Here is a 9,946-nt window from a genome sequence, read left to right on the forward strand (position 1 = left end):
GCACTCAAGGGGGACATTGGGGTAACAAAATGTCAAATTGGGGTAATTGGTACAAGATTGCCAAAAAGGTGCCATTGAGTACACAAAGTGCGAAAACTGCGAAAAAGAAACTTGACCACCTTGGGAACTTGAATCAATTAACAATTGGAAGCAACTGGGTGATTGAATTTGAACAATGCCATTATTTCTCGAGGATAACACAAATACCACCTAACTTTTGGGGTCATATTGGGTACAAGCCGGTTTGAAATAGGGGGGTGTATCCCAGGCACATGATGCATATCCGTTATGGAAGTGCCCCGGGCATGAGTTAATTGAGGGTGTGTCGGCGTTATAGTTTATAGTTGGACGTTCTGCGTCCATTTTGGTGTGATTGGAAAATCTCGAAAAGATTATACCACCAAATCGCGCCATTTGTATACATTTTTAATATTTCAGATTTAACCTAGCCCATGTCTTAATTAAAACATTTCCCTCACCTTGGAGTCTGTGATTCTCCTTCTCCATGGTGTAGTCCAAAGACACGTTCTTTCCTCTGCCACCGGTTATGTTGGCGGTGCGGTTCCACACCATATTGTGCTGCAATCTGGTAGGAAGCCATCCGTTTACACCTATATCGCAAATAAAGTAACATGAAACAAATTTAAGTTCTGTGTCATGTCATTTCACTCACTTAATTCGTCGTTCATGGAAATCTTTGTCTTTACAATTTAATTGAATTTTAAACTGTAAACATGCCCAAAATATATTGCAAGCAATCAATATCCTTCTGTGGAAAGTGCATTCATGGGTTCATTTGTGAATTGGGTTGCATTGTTATAAATAAGAAAAGAGTCAAGTGCGCCTCCTGACATAACATGCACAACCCATTTGCGAGTTCAATTTCAACATAACTTTATCAATTCCATGTCAAAACGACAGACTTTGCTCAAGTCTATAAAGTTTTTAGTTATACAGCAAGGTGTGTGCTCCTTACAATAGACTAGGTGCAAGACTTGCATGGTAGCCACTGCTGTCACCTGTAGTCTATTGCAGAGATCAGGTCATTTAAGATCGATGCTACTTGTCTATCATATATCTGTGGTGTAATACCATTACCAATATCTATCTTGATGCCATGGAAGTTGACAAACGTGGTGCATTTGGTTACACTGGTGTCATCACTATCTTCCTCTACAGACTGAATGGAGTCCAGTAAAATTTGTAAGTGAGGGCCAGGTGATCTATCTTGTTTTCCTGTCCAGAGATGATTGGGCCAAAACAACATGGTTCCTGACTTCTGATATTGGTAGGTCATTCCTTTGGAAATCACATGATAATGCTGCCAAGACTTCCAAAATGTCTTGATACAGGGTGAGTCAAAAAAACTGCAATAGAGCAAAGAATCAATATTTATGTAAGAACCAAGTCGATCTTTCCCAATATTGAAAAATTTTATAAATGCTACACTCAATGGCCACCTTCTGTGAAAATATGAAGTGAATCGCGACTACCGTTTAATTTTTATGAGTCCTTTTGCTGCGATACCCAATTTCGTTATTTGTCCACGAGGTACCATGTATTTTGAATGAGAGCACACAGTGCACGCTAAAGGCACCAGATCTTAAACTGACTTTAACTTACATAAGGTTGTTTTTATGTTATTTTAATTTCTTTTTTCTGTTCAAACAAACTTTCTAATATTACTTTAAGTCCTTCATACCTCACTTGACTCCAACAGCAGTTTTTTAATCCCAATATGTCCAACTTTTTGGATATTTTGAAATTCACTCCACTTCAATTTGCGCGCATTTCATTTTTACATTTGAAAAACCCGCCTACAAATTTGAATCTTTTTGATAGAGAATAAACATCTTTAAAGGTAAAGGTAAAATGAAAATAACAACAAATAATGTTTCTTCTCCTTAAACAAGACCAAGGGCAATAACACTTTGGGTGCTCCATTTTATTTTAATGCCAATGAGGTTAAGAAAATGGCAGTTGTTCCAAATCTACCTAACACAGAGTGGGCTGATATTCAAATTTTAGATGTCTCTTGGACAAACATTAAAATTAGGTAGCGCTATAAAATATGTCATAAAAACAAAACGGTAAATGCTAATTCCTTACTTTTTTCACACAAGGTCACTGATGGATATACCATATATAAAATGTTTTAAAACCTAAAAAGTTCAACTCGGTTCTTAAATAAAAATGGTTTCTTTTCTCTATTGCACTTTTTTTGACTCACCCTGTAGAATGTCATGTAGTATACTTTTTTGAATGATTTCATTATCTTGAGCATTCCCTTTATTTTAGCTTGATCTATGGAGGGAATCACCTGGTTCCCACATCTTCTTTGAGAAAAGACCAGTTTATTCCGTTATAAAATAATATTTCCTACCAATGTGGAGATGGCTATAATTCTTTTCACTTACCAAGAGCAGCATTTACCAAAGTTGGGTTCACTTGTTTCAGCGTTGTAAGCTTAGCTAGATCTTCTGGTGTGTGCACCATAAGAGCAAGTGATCTAGCCATCTTCTTACCCGTCTTCCCTCCCCTAGCAGAAATTCTATACAGCAAGAAGTGTATCAAAAGTGTATCAAAGTGTATTAAAACTGTATCAAACAGCAATTTAATACAGTTTTGATATACAAAGGGTGTATTGAAAATGTATCAACTGAAAATATAAGGTATCAAAACTGTATCAAATACCACCTAACTGTATCAAAAATGTATCAAAAGTGTATCGAATTTGAACTTAGTTAATTTTGGCCATGCTTGTGGTGTATCAAAAATGTATCAAATTGGACTTTGCAGTTTTTCAGTGTATGTAAAGTGTATCAAAGTGAACTTTTTGGTGCTAGATGTATATCAAAAGTGTATCAAATTGGACTTAGTCAAATTCTGGCTGCATACAGTGTATCAAAAGTGTATTAAATTGGACTTTGCCTGTTTTTTAGTGTATGTAAAGTGTATCAAATTGAACTTAGTTAATTTTTGGTGGCTAGAGGTATATCAAAAGTGTATCAAATTGGACTTGGTCAAATTCTGGCTGCCTATAGTGTATCAAAAGCGTATTAAATTGGACTTAGTTTATTTTGGGTGGCTAGAGGTATATCAAAAGTGTATCAAATTGGGCTTTCATAAACTGACCTTTTGTAGTGTATCAAAACTGTATCAATAACTGATCACATGTCTAGATAATGACTCATCATTTTCAAATTTGCCCATGTGGCATGTATGCAGTTAACACCAGGATTTGCATTTGGAAATGTACTGTATGTTAGAGCAAATTATGGTGTTTTATTTATCATGATGAAGATACAAACATGCTTGTAGACTGCACATTTGGTTACAATGTAGTTGTAATCAGGGACTGTGATTAAAGAGGAAATATCTGACTTTGTTCTGATAAGGTAAGCTTACTATATATTATATATAGGGCCTCAATGTATATGTATTAAGCATGAATATAGCACATGCCTGTATAGGAGATTGGTAGCCTTTTTGGTCTCTTTATTGAGGGTAACAACTTCAGTGACAAGCACTGCTTTCCAAGCAGGCCCTCTGATGTATGTATGTTCCATTTTGGTTGGGTTTTGCTTCTTTTTTGCAAGACTTTCTCACACATTTATCCTATTATTGTAATTTTGAACGTTGATAGGGAAAGTGCATTGAGCTGCTCAGTGATGGGGGAAAGTGCTAGAGGTCAGCATTAGCAGTAGAGGGCAGTGTTGAATTTGAGCTTGATTAGACTAATTTCAAAATTTGACCTTTGACCCCTTCACTTTGGGGTCATTAATGTTTGCAAATATGTTTAGATCATGTAAGGATAATTCTTGTTGAATTTGAGCTTGATTGGACCAATTTTGAAATTTGAAAAACTGTATCAAAAGTGTATAAAAAACTGTATCAAAAGTGTATAAAAACTGTATCAAAAGTGTATAAAAACTGTATCAAAAGTGTATCAAAAAACTATCAAAAGTGTATCAAAAAAACTATCAAAAGTGTATAAAAACTGTATCAAAAGTGTATCAAAAAACTATATCAAAAGTGTATCAAATGGCATGTATCAAAAATAGGGCGGTCCCGCTGGCCAGCATTAGAATTGGAACGCTGATTTGATACAGTGACATATTTGATACACTTTTGATTATAATTATGTATGAAATGTGTATGAAATGAAAGGATCAAAATTTCAATGCTAATTTGATACAGTTTAAATTGGAATGCTGATTTGATACAGTAACATATTCGATACACTTTTGATATAAATTATGTATGAAATGTGTATGAAATGAAAGGATAAAAATGTCAACGCTAATTTGATACAGTTTAAATTGGAACCCTGATTTGATACAGTTACATATTTCATACACTTTTAATATAATTATGTATGAAATGTGTATGAAATGAAAGGATAAAATTTGAACGCTAATTTGATACAGTTTAAATTGGAACGCTGATTTGATACAGTTGCATATTTCATACACTTTTGATATAATTATGTATGAAATGTGTATGAAATGAAAGGATAAAAATTTCAACGCTAATTTGATACAGTTTAAATTGGAACCCTGATTTGATACAGTTACATATTTCATACACTTTTGATATAATTATGTATGAAATGTGTATGAAATGAAAGGATAAAAATTTCAACGCTAATTTGATACAGTTTAAATTGGAACCCTCATTTGATACAGTAACATATTCAATACACTTTTGATATAATTATGTATGAAATATGTATGAAATCATAGACTCTGAGTCTATGATGAAATGAAAGGATAAAAATTTGAACGCAAATTTGATACAGTAACATATTCGATACACTTTTGATATAAATGATGTATGAAATGTGTATGAAATGAAAGGATAAAAACTTGAATGTTAATTTGATACAGTTTAAATTGGAACCCTGATTTGATACAGTAACATATTCGATACACTTTTGATATAAATGATGTATGAAATGTGTTTGAAATGAAAGGATAAAAATTTGAACGCTAATTTGATACAGTTTAAATTGGAACCCTGATTTTATACAGTAACATATTCGATACACTTTTGATATAAATTATGTATGAAATGTGTATGAAATGAAAGGATAAAAATGTCAATGATAATTTGATCCAGTTTAAATTGGAACCCTCATTTGATACAGTAACATATTCGATACACTTTTGATATAAATGATGTATGAAATGTGTATGAAATGAAAGGATAAAAATTTGAATGTTAATTTGATACAGTTTAAATTGGAACCCTGATTTGATACAGTAACATATTCAATACACTTTTGATATAAATTATGTATGAAATGTGTATGAAATGAAAGGATAAAAATTTCAACGAAAATTTGATACAGTTTAAATTGGAACCCTGATTTGATACAGTAACATATTCGATACACTTTTGATATAAATTATGTATGAAATGTGTATGAAATGAAAGGATAAAAATTTGAACGCTAATTTGATACAGTTTAAATTGGAACCCTCATTTGATACAGTAACATATTCGATACACTTTTGATATAAATTATGTATGAAATATGTATGAAATGAAAGGATAAAAATTTGAACGCTAATTTGATACAGTTTAAATTGGAACCCTGATTTGATACAGTTACTTATTTGATACACTTTTGATATAATTATGTATCAAATATGTATGAAATGAAAGGATACATTTCATTTGATACTTTTTTGGTACATTATCTTGGCATTTGATACACTTTTGATATGTATAAAATGTGTATGCAATGTTAATTTGATACAGTTTTGATACCTAAAAGTGTATGAAATGAGGGTTCCAATTCAAAGCCTTTTATTTCATACATTTTTCATACGTATCAAAAGTGGTGTATCAAAAGTGTATCAAATTTCAGCCAGGGTCTACATCTCAGTTTGTCTGAAGTACCTTGATAGGTGAAAACTCCAGATAATGGGACCAACTCTACCATCTGTGGAAAAAAAGCATATTGATAGCCACTGGTAATTACAAAGAACATAGTAAATACATACACTTGTAGTCCTGTGAATATCGACAAGGCGCACTTCACTGCTGGCTTCATGGCTAGATATGACACAAAAACTTGATTCCACCAAGTATCTAGTCTTGTATTGTCATCATACTCTGGGAGACTGTGATCAATCTGGACCTGCCTTGCAGCTCATTCATAGGCATCATATTGCTCTGTGCTCATTTTTTGTTGAAATGAGTTCCCAAGCTCCTTCAAATACTATTCCCTTGAGCCTTAGGATCCAATGCAGATAAATGTTTCAAAACATTGTTCTAAAGGTAGTTTTTTTACATGTACAGTCCTGTGTCCAGGTATGCTTTCTTTATACCTTGGACAGAATACTTTTCATACTTTGCGCTTCCATTTGTAAGAGGGTTAGTTCTGCTTCTTTGCCAACAAATAATTGAGACAACTTAAGCAAATGTTCTGCCAGTGCTAGGGATTGTAATTTGCATGTGGAGAAACCTTGTGCAAATATCGCTTCCTGCTACGCATTTGAAATGGAACCATGCTCCATTGGGACAATACAGATAGTCACAACAAATCATATTGTCATCGTTGCCAACATATGCCTTCTTGCATATACACCATTCATCCCAGTCTGAGTCCTTTGTGTCATACTCTGAAGTATCTGCAGAGAGGATGAGGTTTTACTGTGGATCTATGTAGACCCAAGCTGACGATGAGCAGTGCAACCTCATCCAGAAGGGAAGATGCTCCTTCACCGTCTCCTGCGTTAATCCTGCTGGGAAAGTCCGGAGTGCAATGGATGTTTAAAAATTCCATGGCCCATGCCACAACATGACCACATGTACAAAAGTCTACAAAATCATAACAGGGCCGAAAACAATCTTTCACGGTATTGGTTACTCCGGTATGATTGAAGAATATCTTCAGGTGGTAGAGGGTGCCTTTGTCTCCACAACTCTCTTCATCATACAACCTGTGTCCTGTGAATGGTGAATGAAATATAAAGTGTTGAATTGTTATTTTCTTTAAATACTTTAATACTGTAAATATGTTGAAATCAAACCACCTGAAGTAGTAAAACATGTTTGTGCCATTCTTGACCCGAAATATGCATGTTATGGAATCTTTCTGCCATGTTGTCCCCATTTATTCTAGCCTCTGTGGCTTGGTTGCAGCGAAATTCTATTAGACTATCTCCATAATTATAGACTTACTGGGATAGGGTGTGGAGCACACATGACTTGATATCTTGAAGGATACCCACAATTCCTACAGTCTCCTTGACCTTTGCCTCATCCTTCTTTATTATTCCTAAAGGAACCAGGAAAATGAGATGGGATACTATTAGCACAATTCCAATCAAGTCGTGGAAATATTTGTCATGATGAAAATTAATTTGAAATGTTATAAATTGTTATCTCGGCATAACCAAACACAATTTCAATATTTTCACATGACTAATATATAGAATGTTAGATCACCTTTTCAACGAATTATATTGCCTTGCCAAAATTCGCAGATACTGAGTTTGTTTTTACGATTTTTTTTTGTGCTTTTAAGATTTTTTTAATCCGCTATATACCGGGTGTCTCAAAAGTTAATTTCAATCCCCCCATGCATGTCAAAATAGAGCAGCCATCTTGAAGTCATGCCTAAAAATTCAAACCACTAAATGGCCAAATAGAGCAGCCATCTGCCGTGCCCAAAAATTTGATTTGACTTACCAGGTGCGCTGAATCTGACACAGCCTTGAATGTAGAAACGATAATTCTTGATACCAGCACTTTCATTCTCTGAAACAATTTGCCAAAGGTGCTCTCAGTCAGCAGGATCTCCTTCTCCATATACTACACACCTTTTGTGATGGCTCTTGTCACCTTGAGTGATCTGTCTTGAATTGATACGGTTCTCCGTTGCGAATACAACTGCACCTTTAGAATGACAAAGTACAACTTGTAACAACATGAGGCAGTCTATTTGAGACACATGTAAAAAGTGAAAAATGCAACATTGTATAGTCATGATTGTTAAAGTTGACATCATATCAAATATGTTTATTAGGAAAATGTACAAAAGAATTAGTTGGTGTACCTTGTTTGATTGAACTTTGCGATTCCGAGGTATGTTGGCGTGCCGTTGAGTGCACCTGCCAATTATCCCAGGTAAGGTGCAATGAAATGGATGTCCAAGTAAGTTAATTTCCTGTAATGTACTTAAGAGGCTTGTTCTTGGATTGCGATGATTTAGTGATTCTTTATTAGGTTTGTAACCACATCTAAATCTTACAATCAGTTAATATATTGTGTTATTTGCCGATAAATGACGTAGAAATTATTTGAATATAGCATTACCACATGTATGAAAAAGCATACCTTCAATTGACGTGGATGTGAGCAGGGGCACAACGGGCTGTGTGCGCATCTGCACTTCGCAGGTCTTTCTGTATAATAGAATAAATGTAATATAATGGTCTTATTAGTTCTATTATTGAATTATAATGAGTAAACCATAGGATAGTTACAATTTTTCAGATTGTCAATAATTATGTATTAAATTTTAAACTTCAACCTTTTCTTTCGTCTCCAAAATTTCAAGTTCGATTATGTACAGATCAATATTTGCTCTTGTTGCCTTGGCCGTTAACGATAGTCCTACCACATTCAATTCTACTCGCATCTTGACTGCATCCAGATCTGTACAGCTGGGCGCCTACAAGTGCTGGTACAAGTGATGCTCGTTGACTCTTTTTTTTTTTTTTTTCAGCATAGAAATAACGAACCCCACCGTCGCAACTAATTGTACATCCGTCCTAAATGATGAGAATCAATGCAAAAGAATATGAAAATCAGTACAATTTCAATGAATATTCAATATTATTGAACATGAAAAATTACTGTGAAACATCACTACAAATTGAATAGGAAAAGTACTTAAAGAAACAATAACTTACATATCAAATCGTTGTCTTTCAGTCCGTTTTTGAAAACAGGTAGTAATTGTAGCCAAGAGGATCGGCATATATAACTTAGCCTCTGCTAATACTTTGCACCATGAAAATTCATTGACTGCTTGCATGGTCATGGGCCCGTTGATTGAGGTTTGGTTTGTTCGAAACTGCCACGCTTCACTTCTGCATTTTTCTCGCAGAAACCTGTGCGTATCCCTTTTGCCTTTCTTGGAGGAATAGATCAGTTCAAGGGCCTTAAAATAAGACCATTTCATCACAGCTCTACATATTTTGGTTTTTATACCAGTCCGTTTGATCTGTTAGAAAGTAAACGGAAAATCGTGTGAATAGATGTTTAATATGGCACTAGTAATCGTATACATTCCCTTTTAAAGGAATTTTTTTTTCTTTAGGCAAACGCCAATACAAAAGTGTTGCCTTATTGATATAAAGTATATAATAACAGGAAACTTAATTTATGAGAAATAGATCCCGGGTGTTTACCTCGTTCATTTTCACTCATTCCACTCCCGACTGGAATTTCTCCACTTCACCTCGGGGAGGGGGTGGTGGGGGCACTTCTAAGGATATATAGGTGTACGGCTGTAGGATATGAGAGTACCGGTATGTGGTGGATTTGAAAACAAAAAACAACAGTTCATCTGAAGGTTGAGAAGAAAATTGAATGTATATTATAGGGGCAAGGAATCCAATTACTACACTGGAATTTCAGTGATCGAAGACAAGCGGTTCGTTATTTATGATAAGAAAAGAGGTACCGCAAGAATGTACCTCATTTCCGATCATATATACTGAACCACTTGTCTTGAATCACTGAAATTTGCAAAACTGGATGAATATAAATCTGCAAAACTGGATGAATATAAATAAACTCAAACTGAACAGTGACAAAACGGAATTTTTCATTGCTGGATCCCATTATCGCCTTCAAAAGCTTCCGAATCTTGAACTCAAAGTTGGCCAAAGCATTATAAAACCATCTCCAAATGTTCGCAACC

The sequence above is a fragment of the Amphiura filiformis genome, chromosome 3 (assembly GCF_039555335.1).
Source record: "Amphiura filiformis chromosome 3, Afil_fr2py, whole genome shotgun sequence".
Taxonomy (NCBI): domain Eukaryota; kingdom Metazoa; phylum Echinodermata; class Ophiuroidea; order Amphilepidida; family Amphiuridae; genus Amphiura; species Amphiura filiformis.